Below are 20,735 nucleotides of genomic sequence, written 5' to 3'. Positions count from 1 at the left end.
TCAGGTGATGGCAGAAGAAGAATTAATGTCTTAGCCTACTAATGTAGACCAACAAGGACAAATTACTAAGTGGCTTCAGCCATGACATTTTGAGAATGAGAATTGAAAGCTGCAGGACTTAGTGTAGTTTAACCAGGTATGGTTTGGTAGTGATGATGGAAATGACAGCTAGCCTGTCTGTCTTACATTTCAAGATTCTTATAACAAGATATCTCCAAGAAATGGACTGTGGATATTCACGGTCCCCAGTGGAAGAACCCTAATGATCTTAGTGACCTTTGACTTTGCTTTAGCTTCACATTCAGGAACAACTCCAGTATCTTGGGGCCACTAAAGGGTCTTTAGACTTTTTTCTTTTATTAAATTTTTATTAACCCTAAAATCACTAAATAAAAGACCAACAGTACAACAATTTTATATGTTTTTTATCTGCTTTTGCATTAACATGATTGGTAATAATACATGTGTAATCTGATGAACAATTGCAGTGACTGTACAGAGTTGCTTGGGCATTATTACTGTAGAGACATGCTGCTGTTGATTTTTTTCAAATGGCCTTTTTTTAATGGAGTGTGCACAAACGTTTCTATTACCCGCTCTTTAATTGCGGTGGAGGCTTAAGTGTCAATGGTGGAGATCTCAAAACATCAAACAACAAAACCAAAACTAAGATAGGTTATAGCCTTTTCCTCTGATTACAACTCAACTCTGTTATAATACAGACAACTATTGTGTTCCAGTATTTCATTCCCATCATCTTACCAACACAGAATCAGGCTTTCTGATTGCCACAACAACTCCTATTGTAAAGTTTTGCCACGGCGCATCATACTTTAACCATTAAGTGAGGCGAGAAAAGCTTATTTGTATGACACCATGTCTTCAACGTAGACTTTGTAGCTTCTACCATGTGAGTGAAATATAAGGGCTCCAAAAAAACATCCGTCAGGCCATCTTTCTGATATCCATCCTCATCCCAGGTGCTATGGGTTTGCATATAGAACGGTGGAAGCTGGCGTCTGTGTGTGCAGCTTGGCGTGAAAATACAACACTTAGACACTCAAAATCTACTCGTATGACTCCTCATTGAAGAAAGCAGCATCTAGCTAAATTGATTTCCCTACTTCCTATTCTCTAAGTCAACACTGCTGGCCAGGAACACGAGTTTAAGTACCAAAAGCGTTTTCTCCACAATCAATACCAAGCTGCTATTTCACCTGAATAAGCACTCTAAAAAAGCTATTCATCCGCTCCGCTTCATCTAAAAAGACGCTGGTTGAATAATAGTGCCAAGGTGGTGTCATGCCTATGTGTATTTCATTCTGGCCACAGAAAAGCTTTAAAATTGAGGAGCTGATTGTCATCAGTGATTTTAAAGTCAAATTGTTTGATTAGGAAAAGGCCTGCAGCTATAGGGCTTTTTAGCCTCTTAATCTCATACTTTGGTTTTACTGCACATTTACTGTGTGGTTCAACCGAACTCTCATCAACCTCGGGGTCCAGACAAAGTTAGCGATCTATCTGGTGACGAAAGTAGAACATCTAGCAACTAAAGAGCCATATGTTTTACTATGCAAGGCAGTTCGGAGGAGTTTTTACAAAGGGAACAAAAGCCTTTGCTTAATCACTGATTTTTCCATCCATGGTGCTGAATAAAAAATGCTTCCTCAAGTTCAGCTCACATGGGTTGGCCTCATGATTGTCTGTTTAGCATGGTTTGCTAGTTTTGTCCATTTTTTTTTAGCAAAGAGAGCAAGAATTTACAGAGAACAAGAAGTTCTGCGATGGATTAAACAGACATTGCATTTTTGGAACGCCCCTCTCACTCAGTCAAGTGCAAGGCTGCAATGACTGAATTTTAAAAAATCATTGCAGATCAAATGCACTTTTTTCCCCAGTAGCTTGAATTTGGAATAAAAATGTGTATTACATCTTTCAGTGCCTTGTTACAGCAGGAATTATGGCCACTGTGTCCTCCTTACATTGTAAAGTTTACCTATTGTTTTTATTTTTATGTTGGACTAAAACCAAACTGTGACCCCAAAACTGTGGTTTGTACTGAACCATAATTTTTCTAAGCCTACCATTACTACTAGTAGTAGGAGAAAGGTTGTAGTTGCACCCATATATGTATTAAGTGGCACTTCCCTAACAAACAACTTTAAAGTGTGAAACTGTGAATGTGAAGCAGAGTGATGCTGAAGTAGAAGAGTAGGTGTTCACTGGATGAGTGTCGAATAAAAAGTTGTGATGTGGTGAATGTTGAGCTGCAAACACCCTGTACTCCAGGACAGCACTTTATACCACGCCCAAACTTACGCCCACTGTATCCGATTTAAAATGCAGCCGGTAGTTCGGTGCTCTACAAAAACAGATGCTTCACCGCCCACCCAGATGGTAAAACTTATTGTGTACAATTATGTCCCAAGCATAGGTTTTATGTCCAGTAGTAAGATAGAAAAAAGAGACATAACTCACAAGTCAGGGTTGCATTACAATACTGCATCGACGATGAGACTTTATTCACAAGTCGTTTACACCGATAGAACAAAATATCTTCTGTTGTTTTTTCTTTTCTTTTCTTTTCTTTTTTTTTTGTTTATGTACAGTGTTAATGCAACAGACCAGCTATCTTCCTGGAGTGTGTGAAAGAAAGAACAGCATTGGGAAATATGGCCAGTAGAATCAGTTTTCACTTATTTCCACATTTTTAAAACATACATAACAGTAAAAAATACGATGTCTAGCTACTTTGAACAAGCTGTTATAAGGAGAATTTCTTGCAGCATGTATTTGTGATGAAAAATGGAGTAGATTCAAACAACATGACACCAGCTTGCTGCAGTGTTACATCATATTGACACTGCACCACCTTTCAACTTGCTTTAACCATGATCTGCACAGTTTAGAGACGATAATCCTTGGCTTTTGCACTTTCAAGATCCTTGGAGCTGCTTGTGCAATAAATGGTCTGAAATAAAGTGAAGAGATAAACCAACCATTTGCTGTTTGCTTGAAGAGATTTGCTGAGATCGTCTTGAGGCCACAGGAAAGTACAGCACACTCATTTGTTGAATAAATAGCCATGCACTAGTAACATACTTGATACAAATAAGATTGAACAAACAAAATTAGAATTTGAAGGATAAAACTGTTCATTTACTGCCTGTAAAGTAGTGAAATTAAGTTAATTTTACACAAACTATGAGTTGGTTTCCCAAAGTCATCTTTAGATAATGGGTGTGTTCACTCCAAGTATGTTATTTGTGTTTTGTTCAGTTGAACCTGGAGCTCTTGTTTTCTTAGAACTAGCTTTGAATGTAATTCCAGTCAACAAGAATTTACCCTAAAACCTAAGGGTTAATGAGCACAAACACAGTGGTTTACGGCTAAAAGTTCCTTTGTGATTAGAAAGCCAAGAACAAAATGATCTCAGGTCTGATGCTCATATTCGACAGGTTACCAACAGGCCACTTGTGAGTGATGTGACATTTGTTTTCAAGCCTGTGGAGGCCTTTTAATTATGCAGTGTGAATCTTAATTAAGCAAAGCACAAACATGCACCAATGGATACAGACTGTAGGACTGATCATATCTTAAAGCCCCCCCCCCCTCTTAAATACAAAGCATTTATACTTCTCATTACTGCTGGCAATTTGTGAATGCATGCCAGAGAGTTTCAGATGTTCAGTATAATCTGTCTGCTTTCTAGGCAGCCATTGGTTTCCACTCATTTCCATACACTATGATAATCAATTAGCATACTTCTCAAACTTGCACATCTACAAATCTACATATAATTACAATAGAATAGTTTTTTTTATAAGTTCAATTATTTTTGGGTGGTAATGTGGTTGTAAGTGAATACTTACAGTCCTCTCTGCATAATCTTGTAACAATATTTAGTGTGCTGATAGACTAGAAAGAAATGTTCAGAAATGTGAAACAGAGGAACATGATTTAGTTAGCAGAAATTCAAAGTATGGGTAAAGTAAATGGGCTAAAACATGCAACTGGTATCACTGGTATGGTCCTTTAATGCTGCCTTTGCTCCTTTCAACAGAACAAAAACCTTGTTAGTCTCAAGATGCTTTTGGGAAAACCAGCTGGCAAGTGTCACCACAAACTCGTTTTCAATGCAATACAGGTTTAGCTACTGTACATGTACAAATCATCCATTAATGCTACATAGAAGAACTGCTATTCTGAAGCAAGACCATCCTCTTTTAACAGGAAAGTACTGATTAGAAACACATAATTTTATAATGGTCTCATTCCAATGTTCTGTGGTTGAAATTAATAATTCATTATTTAAAGTACACGTGATTACTGCTGTTGAACTCAATCAAAGACTCTCACAAACTTTTGGACAGAAGTTAACGTCCTGCCCCCAGATTATTAAAGACTGCGTGTTCGCCAGTGTTTATCGGAGGGATTTTCATTAAGTAGCAGCACAGCAAACCTTTAATCCACAGGTTAATCCGCTGGAATAAGGCCATTTTAAAATGAAGCGTTACACACTAGCCTCTTTTCCAACTGACTGTGCACATTTACCAGTCCATCTACTGTGTTTTTATTAAGGCAGACACAAGTGTAACTTCACTGACAAGCAACGATGTTGGTTGTCCACGCGAGTGAAAGATTCAGGTTGAAGAAACACAATATTGCTTCCACTAAGATAATGAAAATTACAAAATTATATCTATATGTTATTAAACCTCACATTCAGTATCAGCGTGTTTTAAATTTTTCTTAAAATATATGGAAAATACGGCGTTGCCACACATTTTGGAACACCCAACACCCTATTGGCAGTTTTTCATCACTTACTGTTAAGAATAATTATCCTCAGTCGGAGATGGAAACATTCCTGTGAGTATTTTGTCTCATATCTACGATACCGGGCACTGATGAGATGCAATGTGACACTCTAATGTACTGCATGAAAACATATCAGAAAGCATGGCACTAAAAACCCGACGATACGATTTAGTGATACAACATCTCACGCACACACTCGAAACAAGGGCGTCAATTCAGTAAAATGGCAAAATGGCAAATACTCACATTGAACATAATTTAGGAAATTAGAATCATATCTTGGGCCACTAGTGATGATTATTGGTTAATGTCTTTATTTTTTCTATTAATCCCCTTATTATTTAGCCAGAATATTGGGGAAAAAGCACATTGCAACTCCCCCAAACCCAATGTGTCAAATTGCTAGTATTGCCAAACCAACAGTCTAAAACCTAAATTCATCCAATTTATAATGTAAAAAATAAAAATCCATTCACTTGATTGAAGTGATATTGGTCATAAATCAATTCTAGAGATCAGGGATTGCCAGGACTTAAAGATCCAACTACACTGTGATGCTAAGTGCCAAATCCTGCCATACCCAACTGACGCCCATGAAGGTAACCTTCATTTAGAAACACAACTATGATAAATATACTCTTAACAGACCATACACATTCAATCTATGAAAATGTGTTTAAATATCCCTTTGGAAAACAGGCTGCGTGGATCATTACAATAGAAGGAAGGTCTACCTATGTACAAGACTGGTTCAACGGTTTCCTGGCACAATGTTCACTAAGATGGAAGGGGAGGGGGAGATGAGGAGAAGTGAAAGGAGGAGGAGTGGAAAGAAGAGGAGGCAAAAGTAGACAAGAGGAGAAAGCATGGAAATGAAGATGAACAGAGGACACATTTAGAAAAAAAAAACATAATGGAGAAGGATTTTATAAAAGTAAGGGAATGAGATGCAATGAAAAAAGAGACAGGACAAGAGGGAATAAAATGAAGGGAAGCGGACTGCCGTGGGTGTGAATGTGCTGCTTTGGACTGCGAAGAGATAGTAGGAGAAAACAAGGAGGTGAAAAGGATTAGGTAGGCAAAGATAGGACGGGATGGGAGAGAAGAGGACAGAAAAGACAAGACGTATGGAGTAGAGGAGGAAGAAGAGGAGGAGCCGGTCCATCAGAAGGAGGTGCACCTTCCTACTGTGGAAGATTTTTCAGAATGGCATTTACTTCCTCCGCAACGGTCGTCAACGCAAACTCAAACTGATCCTGTAGGGAAAGGAAGACAGAAAGAAAGGAAGAAAGGAGAGAAAGAAAGTTAGAAGCACTGAAACACACACGTAGGAGCAAAACTCTGGAAAGCAGAGTGGACTAGTCACAAGTTTCATTTCAGTGATACAGTACGTGCTGCCAAAGAGCCCTTTGGCAAGATGATGAGTCTGGTGTTCCTGCAAAAACAACAACTTGGAAGATCATCTTTGGCTGTTAAACAATCCTCCAACAAAATCCTCCTGTTGTTCCCCACACAGATTAAAGGCCCAAACAGCATCTTCCCTCATCATAATCAGAAATGAAATCCGAGTGCTGAGGCTGTGACTCCTGACCACGAGGGGAATCAATGTGGGGGGAGCACAGAGAGTGCGTCGTGACAGCCGCTTGCTCAGGATACATGGTTTAATAAAGGCTGGATCGATACCACGGATGTTTTACACGCATGCTGGCTTTTCTTTCTAATTATGTTCACAGATCAGCCGGTAATTGAAGTTTCCAGACTGGCCTGGCATCATCCTGCGTTCAGTGTGACTGACAGGTTGTTTTAGGTAAATCGCTGAGGTCTCTGAGGCTGTGCATTGTGTGATACACGATCTATCTATCTGTGGAATAAACCATGTATTGGTCACTTTGTTTTAAAGGGTTCATATTGTGGAATATTATATCAACAAAGGACTTTCTTTTACTTTTGTGACCTCTTTTATTTAATTTTAATTTCGTTAAAAAAACTTTATGGAACTCTGCTTTCATTCAGTTCATAAAACTAAGAACGTATGATACTGCTACCCTGGGAGCAGGTTTTAGCAAAGATTATAAGCACCCATTTGAATTCTATACATATTCCTCTGTGATCTGGGCAGACCTGACTATAATCCCTGTTCAATTACATTTGAAGAAATCGATTGATCTTGCCTGATGCGGAGGAATGAACCCTAAAAAAACAGCAAATCCAGCCTTTCTCACAAAGACTACCAGCCAACGTTAGACTTTCAGATAAAATGAAGTTTTAATGGAGGTATGATTGATTGTTAGCGAGACCGTACTGTGACGTGAAGGTCACGGGATTGATCCCAGCAACTGTCAACAACTAAATATCAGATTCAAGAATGACAAGATGATATTTGTAACTTTGCGGAGACGCTCCCTCAAACTAACTTACTTTCCAAACTCTCCCGACGGTACAACGTGTACCATCAGCTCACAGCTGTTATACACTAATGTGCGGTAGATCACACAGCAATTGTTCCACTGATGTAATGTGTCATTAATCACTGGCAAAAAGCAAAAAGTATCGTGCTGTTCTTCAAAGTGCTGAGGAAGTTAGAGATGCCGCTTTCAGTAGGCCAGTTACTGTAATGTAATTTCACCCTAAGGTATGCCACATTAGCGTAGTGTAACATTTTATATAACTGGGGATGTCGAGAGTTGAATGAGAAGACCACTACAACTCTTGTGTCTGTGCATGGAGATAGAGGTGGGAGTCGCTTAGCTTAGCTTAGCATAGCATAAACACCAAGCCTTGCTCTGTCCAAAATTGCCTACCAACACCTCTAAAGCTCACTAATTAGCATGCTTGTTTAATCCCTTGGCTTGTTGTAGCTTTTCATGAGCTACATAATGAAGCATTGAGTGAAACATGCTGTTCAAGCCAGAGATCCTTGACCATACAATTTATGGGCTAAGTGTATTATAGTTACCGCCATGTTAGATCATTAAAATAGGTTTTGTTTTTGCAGTGTATCACCTGTGGCCTTCCTGCCACAAATCAGAAGTTTTCCACATGAACAAACAGACTTAAGGTGTGTGTGTGTTACCTTGGTCTGAACCATTCCTGGCCTCTGGTCCCGCAGGTGCTCCAGAGTCGCTGCAATATCAATCTCCTTGGCACCTGTCACACACACACAAAACAAAAACACACACATATAAAATGGTGTTGGATTGGGTTTAAGGCGCCACACAAGATAATCCAGCTAACATCTGTCAGTCTGGTGTTTTATACAGGCTCCCTTTAGAACAGCGAAAGGCAATTACATTCATCCTCTTTGCACAAACAAACAAACACAAGCACGAGCTAGGTAGGGGTGTTTTGTTCTCGGGATGAAAGAAGATAAAGAGGGAAAAGAAACTGTTGGAGAGGATTTTGTGAAGGTAATCACAGTCCCGCATGTTTGTGGCCTTTTTCTAAAAGAAACTGAGCCAATCTTAAAAGCTCCTCATCGGCCTTTGATAATCATCCTGTAGCCTTTGAGCTCATGAAGGTTTCCCACCAGAGCTCTGTCAGCCCCTGCCAAAATCTGACATGCCTGTGTGTGTGTGTGTGTGTGTGTGTGTGTGTGTGTGTGTGTGTGTTGGGGTCCCAGTGTACAGATCCAGTCAGCCTGACTGTGTGCCAGACTGGCAAGATGCCCCACAGCTAAACGACCTCTGGCTAAACACTGTTCAACGGACATTGTGATATATTACAAACGGGGGAGCTCAATGTCTGATTTTACATAGAACTACCAGTTTTCTCCCAATAAGTTAGTATACAACCTATTACGATAAACACTTAATAAATATGTAAAAAGTAACCCTGGGTTGTCAGTGCACATGTGTAGGCGTAGCGTGTGTGTGTAGGTGCAGAAGGGGAACACTTGCTGAAGAGACGGAGCCACAGCTTCACTGGTGTTGTGCCGAGTTGTCCGCACCTCATGGGACTTTCGGATAATTTGTCACGGTTGATGAACCACATAAAGAATATTTTATCGTTTTTAAATAGCAGGCTACTTGAAATAGACCCGGCAGCATGGCAAAAACTGCACAAAATGGTGAATGACAGGCGAGAGAGGCGAGAGAGAGAGAGAGAAAAGGGTCAACACACATGATTCGACTATCAGTCGACTATAGGCAGGACTTGACAATTCTGATTCGACTATGAAAATCCTTAGTCGGGGACAGAATGGATTTATAGGGTGACCTTTATTTGGACCAGGACCAATGCAGGCATTTAAATTTGGCCTTTATTCATCCTTCAGGGCAAATGTTTAACACAAGGCTCTTTAACACTAGTATAACATAACATTTTTACTATTGGTAAAGAATTATCAGTGAAATTTACAGTTCAAAATGTAATGTCATCAATGTTAGTTTAATCTCTTATAGTAACTGTAAAATATTCTGCCTCAGTATATGAAATAATTGTGAAAAATGTTTTTTTTCATAGTCTATAGAGTCCTTGAAAAGGAACATTGGCTATTAATTGTCAGTGGGTGTGTTGTACTTTCAAATAACAAGTGTCATAAAAAATCAGGCTCTAAATAAATGACAGAAAGCAATGCAAACTTGGAAATAGAAACAAAAAGAAGGGTAAGAAAAATACTGTCCAAAGCCTGAAACACTAATGCTTTTGAGGATGGTAATGTAAAGTATTCACAGTTCATTCAAGGTTTGATGCTCCTAATGTGCTTAAATGAACAAAATAAATGCGTTTTAAGGGGATATTTTTGTTAACATAATAAATTACATCTTTTTTTAAAATAAATATTAATGTGATTTTCCTTTGGTAAAAACCATTTGTGTCTAATGCAAATACCTCCTGGCAGGCAAATAAAGTTTATCTTACTTTTAAAACTCACATTGAGCTTATAATGACATTGTGTCACCTAATTAAGTCAAAGGAGCATAAATAATAGGCAAGAGCTACAGGTACCCAACCATTAGCTGAAAAAAAAAGGAGCAGAAAGATTTGAAAAGGCAGAGGGAAAAATAGATGTTAAGGGGGAAGAAAGACATCTCAAAGACATAGAGAAACCGTGGAAGACTAAGAGAGAAAAGAGACAAGAGAGAGAGAGAGGCGGGAGCAACAATTAAATTCACAAAGAACAAGAGAAAGTAAAAAAACATTGAAAAACACATTTTCTGTCCACCCGTTTCTCTCTTCCTCCTCCTCCTCTATCCAAATCTGAGGAAACAAAAAGAGCAAGAATTCTCTTTACTTCTTTCTTGTTGTGACACATAATAACACTTCTTTTTCTTGCCTGCATGAGGATGAAAATGAATGGTGGGAGAACTGCTCATTCACACCATTTTCTTATTCTGTTTCACAGGTTTTGTGAGTTTTTTTCTTTCTTTTTTTTACAACACAATAGACCCCCTTCCAGCCAGGAAAGCTGCAACACACTGCTTTAGTTTTTCTTCTTCTCGGGGAAGGACTTAACAAGCCGAGGGCTATTGTGCAGGTCCTGATAAACCTCAAAATGGACGTTATATAAAAAGAAATCATCTTATTTGAGCTTTTCCTCTTTGCAAAACTCTCTGTTTAAGAGTGGAGGCACGAAAAAAGGAGGAATGGTACAAAACCCCCGGTCTGATTTCAAACTTCCCTCCTCTGCAAGACCCTCGCTTTGGGGTGGAGGTCGCGGAGCGGGACTGAAGAGGAGTGGGTAAAAGAAGAGGAGAAGGAGGAGAGAAAGATAAAAAAAAGAAAGACAGGGCCCTTGAGGAGGCCGCGAAAGACCCCCGAAGCCAAAGCCGAGAGCTGGGCTCACCAGCTGGACCTGGGGAAAAAAAGCGAAAAGAAATAGAGTGATGCTGAAAAGCTCTCCGGCACTTGATGGGTTTCATTCGATTCTTAAGATGAAGAGATGGGTGGCGGGTGGTGGAAGTGGTGGTGTCGGGGGGGGTAACATTAGAGAGAGGAGGGAAATGAGGGAGCCTTTTGGAAAAGAAGAAGAGAAAACAAAACGTGAGAACCACAGCAATACCTCCTCAACCCTGCAACACCGCCATAATACTCAGACCAATTTACAATTCATTCCTTGGGAGAAAAAGAGTGGGAACGGAGAGAGAAGGGGGAAGAGGAGGAGGGGGGGAGGGGGAGGGAATCCTGAGTGATTTTGTGTCTGAGAGGGAGGAAGAAGAGGAGGAGGAGGAGGAGGAGGAGGAGGAGGAGGAGGAGGTGGGAAGTGTCTTTGATCAGGATGGGGGACGCTTGCAAACCTGGGGGCCTCTAGCTTCTCAGGACAGACAAAACCCTCCAGAAAAACGGGGGTGGGGAGCTGAGATGTAGTGATGTAGTGGAGGAGAAAGCCAGCCTATTTTTCTGAGGACGAGATTTTATGAACCTTAGTTACTGACAGAACTCAAAAAAGACAACATAAATTGAGTGGAAATTAAATAGATTTTCGTTTTTAAGGAGATAATGTCAGTTTCAGTTTGGGCCTTTGGAGACAAAGTGGGGTTTTGGAGTTTGAAAGACATCGATGTTTAGGGAGGGTATTTTAAATGAAATTATTAGTAGTGTAGTATTTAGATTGATCCATACAGCGACTAGAATGCAGGATATTTCAGTCTACATGGTATTGACATATTTTGAAAGGTTTTCTTGCTTCAAACTTCATAGAATTTCAACACAAAATCAGTGGAATCTCCAAAAGTAGAACATTACTGTCTGCATAATGTACCCAGTGTTATAGAATTACATATGGGCTGCGAAACTCAACTGAGACTGGAGTCAAGAGACTAATACCAGAATGTACGGTGAGTTTGTACGTAAAACATTGGTTGATTTTCATTTTACTTAAATAAAACTTTTTGATAAACATCCTAAACATAGTAATTAAATAATTGGGACCAAGATGTGTCAGATATAAGCGGATAATTAAACAGCTGATAAATAAAAACTATGTGATGGCAAGACTGTATCCAAATATTTACTATTTTGCCATTGGCTAGATGATAGGTTTTGTATATTTATCTATATTGTTGTATAAAGAGCAATATTTCCCTGTAGATGCTAAATTAAAAAAAAAAAAAGTCACTGAAACTAACAAAGAGAAAGAAAACTTCCAAACACCAGACAAACGTAAAGCCTCATGTCATCCTTGTAACTCCACCTTTGGGGATTTTCATGTTTTAACTTGAAGGATTACATGCTCCTGTAGTGGGGTTTAGGAGATTCCATGACGCCTCAGGTTTATCAAACCCCTTCAAAGGCAATTCCATGAACAAAAATATGGAGGACTGTTAAAACTCAAAGCAAAGCTCTGTTTCTTCCCATGAAAGGTTTTCTGTCAACATCAACACTCGATTTCCTGACACAGAGAGTTCACATTGAGTTGTAGGTGGTGAAATCCACTTTGATCTTCACAATAAACACCTCAGACACCTTCTGATCTTGGTTTGATCCCGTCATGTGTTTTCCTACTCAAACAAATGGCCATCCCTCAATGACAAAGAGATAGTTACTCAAATACTCTGTTTATTTAAACCATGAAATCTGGCATTGTTTTACAATGGTGCTCTGTTTTAATCAGCCTTATTCACAGAGCAGAGCTACCCAACATAAAGACGGACCTGTCCTTAATACGTGTGAAGCCAAAGAAAAAAACAGCTTGATACCTTCCCACATAGAGTGAAGAAACTAAGGTTTAAAAAGAAATCAAAACAATGGGGAGTGATCATTTGCCCGTGATGGTATCTCATTCTGCCTTTTGGGGCTGCCAACCAGTTAAGTTGGCTTGTGCAAAAACATGTTTTTGTTGCAATAAAATCTAATCAAAACTAAATTAGACATCGCAAAGTTTGCAGTTTCAATACACTCTGTGTCACTATAGCCACTTCTGTTTCTGTTCTTCTGTTCTTCTGATCTTTTCTGTTAATGATCCCTCATGTCTTTCCAGGCGGATGCTTCATTTTGGAACTGGGCTGGGTGGCAAAATCAATGCTGAGAACATTTTCCTTTAGATTTGGGATACAGGACAGAGGAAAAAGGGTAAGGAGCACACCCCCTCGCATCCACCAACTGCATCCCACCCAGCCTTGCCTTTTCCTCCCAGTGTGACAGCCTAAGGGAAAGGCCCCCGATGCCTGACTGAACCTTTGATCTCGTATTAAAGACCCAGGAGCTCGTTCTGCTACATCAGCACCACCATGGGACACTTCACACACACACACACACACACACACACACACACACACACACACACACACACACACACACACACACACACACACACACACACACACACACACACACCAAATCTGTGTGAACTATTGAAGTCTGTAGTCTTTTTCTGCAGTGGACCAACCATGGTGGTGATAAGGAAAGTTGCTTTAGTACTTGTCCTACATAGTAATAATATTAAAAACACTTTATGTAAGAAAATTCACCCATTATGAGTGTTTGCATTAGGGATGTTTTTTCTTAAGGCAGTGGTTTAGAAAGGATATCTATAAATGTAAATACAAGTTCAAGACCTAATCATATAAACTGAAGAAGTAAAAGTCCTTTGTTCCTCCAAAAAGCAATATAAGTATTCTATCTGTAACTGTATATAATCAGACAGAACATTGGGAATTGACACTTGATTCAATGTCATGTGATGAACTGCCACTGTACAGATGCCTCTGCACCTGGTGAAGAGCCATCGTGGGCTTCAAACTCTAAGTGAATGAAGAAAAAGGAGCATTCCTACAGTGCTGTGAGTCCTTGTGAAACAGATCAAAACCGATGCCCCATGAAATATTCAGTCCCCTCCATAACGCCCACCTTTAGCCATCTTGTTGAGGACCATGTCGACCAGTATGTAAGTCCCACTTCTTCCAGCACCGTCACTGCGGGGGGGGGGCGGGCAGATTCGGGGTGGGAAGAGAGAGAGAGAGAGAGAGAGAGAAAGACATAAAAGTATTAATTAAATGAAACTGTTTGATAATGTCATATGGTTTTGGAGAAAGTACTTTTCAGATTATTATGTCATCAGTTAATGTGTTTCATTCTAATTTTACGCAACACAGCTTTTCAATATTTCTCATATCTTTCTCTTCATGGTAATAAAGAATATTTGTTGCACTGTTATTATGAAAAAATAATTGGAGAGCTGAAAAGATTGCAATAACCTACATAAGTACATGCTATGAAAACCTCTGCGTAAGGCTGAACAATGAAACAATAACAAAAAAATTTCGCAATATAATTTTTTTCAATAACAATTTAACAATTGTTCAATAAATATTCAATAAATGGTTGATTTTATTCACTTAAATCATACACAAATTAGTTTTACTTGATTTTACTCATGCACATTTGTTGACAAAGATTTTATCATAACTGTTTGGAATGTTCTACCTCACATTTGTGAGGTGATCCACTGTTTGGCCTCAAGTGTTGGTTCTGACCATAAAGAAGAGTTTAAACCACAGTTAACCATCAGGTTTCTTTAACTTTCACTCAGGAGCAAAAATCAGCCTTTAAACTTGAAAGAAATAACGATTTGATACGTATCGATATCGAAAAATATGAAACTTTTTTTATCTTGATAACATTTTTGGCCATATTGTCCAGCCCTACCTCTGCGTACACCATATATTGTATGTAAGCTCATCAAGTTTTTATTGCATAAAATATTTACATATTGCACAAGATTGCACAACCTGAACAAGCAAAATGAACCTACTGTAGCTGCCTGCTTGTCACTAAAGTATGTTTTAGTCTCTCGATGGACATTGCTTTATAAACTGTCATAAATGTAAATGGAAAGATGGTGCGTTTATTTAATCTGTACATTTTGTAAATCTGTTTCGTAACATACTACTTTTGAAATAAATGTATTTAAACATGATCTTAAAAAAAAACACATAGCAAAACAAAAATGATTCTTGAGATATCTTAATTTTGCTAACCGACTAATCAACCTTACAAAAATAGTTTTTTTAATTTCTTCAACTGTATTAGAGCCATTGTGCATTAAATTGGGTAAAAATGTGACCTATTGAGATTGTTGTATTTCTTTCTGGCCACACATGATGTTGTTAAGATTTACAGAAAACTCAAAGTCATTCTTTCCTGGTTCACATGGAATCACTCTTTGATCCCTGCGAGAACATCACACACTGCTACAGTTTGATGTAGACAGGGAACCCGCTCGGCCTGTTTTTCTGTTTATTCTGACACCATCAGCAAACCAAACGTACAGCTACACTTTTTTGCTTTCTTGCCATGAGCTTCCATCTTGTTGACTTTTTACAGCGTTAGTCTGGCGGCTCTGTATTTTTATCCAGACAAGGACAAATAAACGTTATCCCTGAGTCTGCTGATGCAAATTCAAAGAAGACTGTAAACCACTAAAAAGGATTCAATTTGAAGTGTTAACAGGCATTCAGAAAAACCTGGCAGCATTACTGGCTAGTCAGCAAGCCCCACAGCTGCTGTAAGATTGCGCAAATAAGTTCTAACATCTGAATAACACACACCCACAGATTTACTCTAACAATACTCATTTCGTGTCATATACTGATGTTTTTGTTGTTTTCTGGAGTGCAGACAGACATAACCTGACTCAAGGGTTAAGTAGGTGAGCAGCAGTCAGAGAGATTGAATATATCGAGGTTTAATGCTATTTTAAAAGGATAATAAACTTCAAAGGCATGTATTTATGTAACAGACAGGCTGAAGCTGATTTTATTTTGGTCAGAAATGAAGTAACATCAAAATATAAACCTGTTTAACAACAACAGCTATGCTACTATGTGGTTTGTTTGACACAGATGAAAATAAATGTTCTATTTCATGTCCTGTCACTATGCAAAAAAAAAAGCAACAAACAGTGGTGAAAAAAAAGAATTAGACTCTGTAATGTATGTAGAGGCAATATTTTGTATCACAGATTTATTTCAAGTGTTGAAAATTGTTGTCTGCACCCCTACCAGTCTATTTCATGGGCTGGTATGTAATCCAGCAAACTCAAGTGTGTGTGTGTGTTTGTGTGTGTGTGTGGTTGTGTGTGTGTGACTCCTACACAGATACAACTATCACTCTGATCTTAGACAGTTTGTGTGTGTCCGCGCGTGCGTGTGTCTCGTACAGGTTATTACGGTGTGATTAGATCTGTCGTATCGCTGCACCTTGCCAGGATGATTACAAGGCGATCAAAGATATGTGATGTGATGTGTGTGTGTGTGTGTGTGTGTGTGTGTGTGTGTGTGTGTGTGTCAGCAGAAGCCTGAGGGCTGTGAGTAAACACGTCAAGATGTCTGCTGCCTCCTCTCACTCGATTTAAAATAAGAGATGGAGAAAGAGGGGCAGAGAGAGGGAAGGAAACGAAAAAGACAAGATAGAAAGAGACCCTGAAGAGATAGACTAAGAATGTGAAAAAAGCAGCAATGGTAAAAAGAGACAGAGACCCAGAGAGAAAGAAACAAAGGCAGAGAAGTTCTCTGAATGCTGTGCGATTATTGAATTTCTGCATCCGCTCTTCTGTTCGCTCACTTCTCACCCTGATTGCTTCACTCTGCTCTCTGTCTACATTAGGTCCATAAATGGCTGTGCGCAGTTTTCTTTGATAGACTCTGTTGGAAGCTCTAAATAAATACCTTCAGGATGAATGTCAGAGTTCCTTGATCTATTCATTACTGCAGCCTTAGACATGATTGGCTAGTTGGGTTTAGGAACGAGCTTTGATTGGTCCTCATTTGAGGTTACAAGGGGGAATATCGGTCTCTGATCAAGGCCTGGTGCCTGACATTAAGTCTCAATTTGCAATCTTTGTTGTGCCACATATTTGTGACAATTTGTTAACAAAGCTGACACAAACAAACAGCTCAGAGTTAATAAACTGAAGCATTTTAATCTGTGTTAATATTGGATTTCATATCTACCAGCAATGGTGGCTTGGCAGTCATTTTGCCACAGGCCTGTATACTTCTGTAGAATTTTAAACAAATTTGACATATTGCAGCTGCCTGAAATCCCTAAATACTAGCATAAATGTTTTTTTTTACAACCGCAGCCAGAATTCATAAAATCTATCTGAGTGTGGCCTTATAACAAAATAAAGTCAAATTAGACATTTTCTATTGTTACCAGTGGCAGTCATTCTCTCTGTTTGAAAATTGTAGTGACCACACCAGCACTTACAGTCTAAAGGTGTGTTCAATGACTGCAATGCACATTTACTGCACACCAAGTCAATGGAAAGACATGAGTGAATGCTGTTATGGCAGAAAATTGTTTCATCTAAAAGAAGTGAAATCCTATATATTTTTAGAATAATCTATACTGTTCCTGAATCTGTATGGCTCAATTTGATGAATGTACATAGGTAACAAGAGAAAAATGATCAGGTGGGGTTTTAGATCTACATTGCTAGCCAGCAAAAATAACATTAGCTGTACAGTTGGTACATCGGCAGTTCGTGGTAAATAAATACACACTGCAACTATTTTACTCATGTCCAAATTGAATAATAGCTGTTACACATAGATACGTCCTAACTGTTGGGGTCATAGGTACTGCAACACCTCTATATACAAGTGTGTGTAACAAATCTGGTGGTTTTGCTACGCCTCTAAACACTTACATTTACTTGTAGAGTCATAAAGGTAGCGAGGGAATAGAACTAGGATGATCCAGCTGCTATGGCTGGTGCTCCATAAAGATAAGCTTCATACTTTGGTGCAGCCTGGCAATTTAGCCCAGAAATGTACAGTTTTATCATCCTGGAAGAGCCATTACACCATATTAAATAATAGATCACTCAGTGGAGGAGTGAGCAGACAGATATAATGGCTATCTGCTATGGAAGGTTTTTTTCCTCTAATCCAATCATTGCAGGATGTTTCCACAAAAAAAAAGAAAAAGAGTGGCAGATTTTTTCTGTTAAATACAGATTTAATTATGTCTCACTGGTCTGAGTTATTTCCTCAGGTGGTGGGGGTATGCAGATGTGATATCACACACACAACAGCTGCAACTCTGCCTACTTCTATTTACCCGTCTCTCCCTCTCACCCACTGGCTCCACACTGCAAACTTTGAAGCTCCTCCAATTAAAAGTTTCCCTCCGCCGTGGACAGTTTGTCAAATTAAGTCAGAACTTTTTGGCTAATTTCTTACTTTAAATGTTTGTCATCCTCTACATGCTGACAAGTGACAAATACGTGAGAAATTAAATGGTAGTGTGGACTGGATAACAGAAGCAACAAGGGACCTGGCTAAGTTCAGCTTCAAATCATCTGTGCAGGCATTTTTTTTTCTTCTTGTTTACTCATTTCCAACATTCACAAAATCACATCTCAGTCAGAACAAATACCATTGCATAGCCCTGAATGTAAGCTAGAACCCTTTAAACAAATGTAAAATGAAATAAATTCAGATTGCTTTAGTCATTATCATACTTGCCTGCAGTGGACTATGATAGGACACGAGCGTCCCCGGTAGCACTTGTTAACTTTTCTGCAAAAGACAGAAAAATAAGCTCAGTGTTAATATCACACGTACAGCAACACACACAGTTAGAACATCATGTATCTGGGCTTTTAAAAATAACACACAGCACTGCAGCCCCGTGTGGCTTTTTGATCAAATGTTTTCTCTTTGGTTTTTTACTTACTAAGTTGTACAAAGTGATTATTTTGCATCTACAGTCACCTGAAACTCTGAAAGATGTAGCTTCATTTTCTGTAGAAGAGCAACTTCTTCACGTTTCATGCTGTAAAGCAACAGCAGAATTGATCCCAGCGGCTCACAATGGTTTATTAAAATGCCACAAGTAGCATTTCTTAAGAGCTATACATTTACTGCATTGATGGAAACCTTTCTTTCAAACAGTACCCTAAAAGGGAAGAAAAGGGAGCATTTCTTACGTATTTTATTTTTCTGAAACACAATTTCATTAAATGTTTTTCTCTGTTATTCCACAACAGAGGAGATATCTTTGAGTTCATGTTTGTTGCTGCATCCATACCTGCATTAAAAAAGTTGAGAACTGCCTCAAAGTATGTGTTGAAAATGGAACATCCTAAAAAAAAAACTGGGGTTCATCAAAATGCATAGCAGCCAGTGGATCACAAACATTCAGCCAGAGAGCCGTGAGTTTGATCCCAGCTGGAGATCATCTCTGATTCTATTTCATGGTGATGACTCTAAATAACAATATTCAGCAGGAACATATAATATAAAGGCACTGTGTGTGTGTGTGTGTGTGTGTGTGTGTGTGTGTGTGTGTGTGCGTGTGTGTGTGTGTGTGTATAATCTATAATGCATCATTCAGTCAACACATCCAGTGGTGATGCTTCAGGTTTCCATGGTCATTTATGCTATGAATGAATTTCATGACCTTTGGGTGCTTGAAGCCCCCTAAATTTTCATTATAAACAGCTTTTCAACATGTCAAAACTTTAAATCTTTTGAAATGTGTTTTGGAACTTTTCAAAACCAGACTTATTTTATCGAAACACCGGAAACTACTTTTTCACCTCTGCTAAGGTAGTTTTCAGGTGCTGATAGGTCTAGACTGTCTGACTTCCTGCTTTCTTACAGTGCAGACACTTTGCTGCTTGCTCTTGCCTCTGCTTGAATTCTTTTGCTGATATTCTTGTTATTTTTCCTGCAAGAAATTATGAACAGCGGCTCCTGGATACTTAAAAATCACTGGGACTGTATTTTTTTCAGTTAAAGCAGGCTATTGCCATATTTTCAACACTTTTATGATTTTATGATCCTCAGCACTACGCAAGTGTGGCCTACCTAAGCTTCTAGCTTCTTCTCTGACATTGCCAAAAACAATAATCATGCACATGCCTTGTTTGCTACAAGCTGACAAACCCTCCCGTGTCAGAAGCCTCTGAATCTCTTGCTACCATGGCATGCAATGAATATGAGCAATTATAGGCCCATTTCAAACAACTTTGTAGCGCTTAACAATTATATTGATCTCTTCTGGTCAGGACGTCGACCACACCACAGCATGGGGAAGGCTCTTGTTAAGGTCTTCACTGACATCCACTTAAACTCAGACAGTGGCAGAATTTCAGTCTTAGTATTATTGGATCTCAGTGCTGCATTTGACACAGTTCATCAACATTTTACTAGACCAACCAGAAAGTTGGGTGTGACTTTCTGACAAAGTAATACACTGGTTTGAATCCTACTTAAAAGACAGGGACAACTTTGTGTAATTACACAGCTGAAAAAATGACCTGTGGAGTTCCTCAAAGCTCCATTCTGGGACCTCGTCTGTTTAACATCTACATGCTTCCAAATACTTGCAATGTTAAAAACCACAAACCAAGACATAAATCTTGATGTAGTCATCGACTCAATTCCAACAGCAATATTAGGATGATTGCAAAGTCAGCCTTCTATCATCTGAAGAATATTTCAAGGATTAAATGACTAATGTCTAAACAGGACCTGGAAAAACGTGCCCATGAATTATGCATATCTTCATTCAACTCAACTACAGTGGGGGAAATAAGGTTTGCCCACTTACAAAGAATGCAACAATCTACAATTTTAATCATATGTACATTCTAACAGTGAAAGACAGAATCCCAAAGAAAATTCCAGAAAATCACATCATATGAATTTATTAAAATTGATAACCATCTGATGAGGAAAAACAAGTATATGACCCCCTACCAAACAGCAAGTATTCTGGCTCCTACAAGCCAGTTAGTCTTTCTTTAAGACACAGCCCCAATCCCAACCAATTATCTACATCAAATACACCTGCCTCACCTCGTTACCTGTATAAAAGACACCTGTCAACACCCAAACAACCAGCATCCAACATCACCACCATGGGCAAGACCAAAGAGCTTTCTACGGACATCAGGGACAAGACTGTTGATCTGCACAAGGCTGGGATGGGCTACAAGAGAATCGGAAAGCAACTTGGAG

At 39.0% G+C, this 20,735-nt stretch overlaps 1 pseudogene; it reads right to left on the bottom strand.

Moving 5' to 3' along the window:
• Positions 1 to 2,560: 2,560 nt before the first annotated feature.
• The window catches only part of LOC123972424, a 180,955-nt pseudogene continuing 162,780 nt past the window's right edge, over positions 2,561 to 20,735 (bottom strand).

Source organism: Micropterus dolomieu, linkage group LG06, assembly GCF_021292245.1.
Source record: "Micropterus dolomieu isolate WLL.071019.BEF.003 ecotype Adirondacks linkage group LG06, ASM2129224v1, whole genome shotgun sequence".
In the NCBI taxonomy this organism is placed as follows: domain Eukaryota; kingdom Metazoa; phylum Chordata; class Actinopteri; order Centrarchiformes; family Centrarchidae; genus Micropterus; species Micropterus dolomieu.
This window is presented reverse-complemented; position numbering and strand designations above follow the sequence as displayed.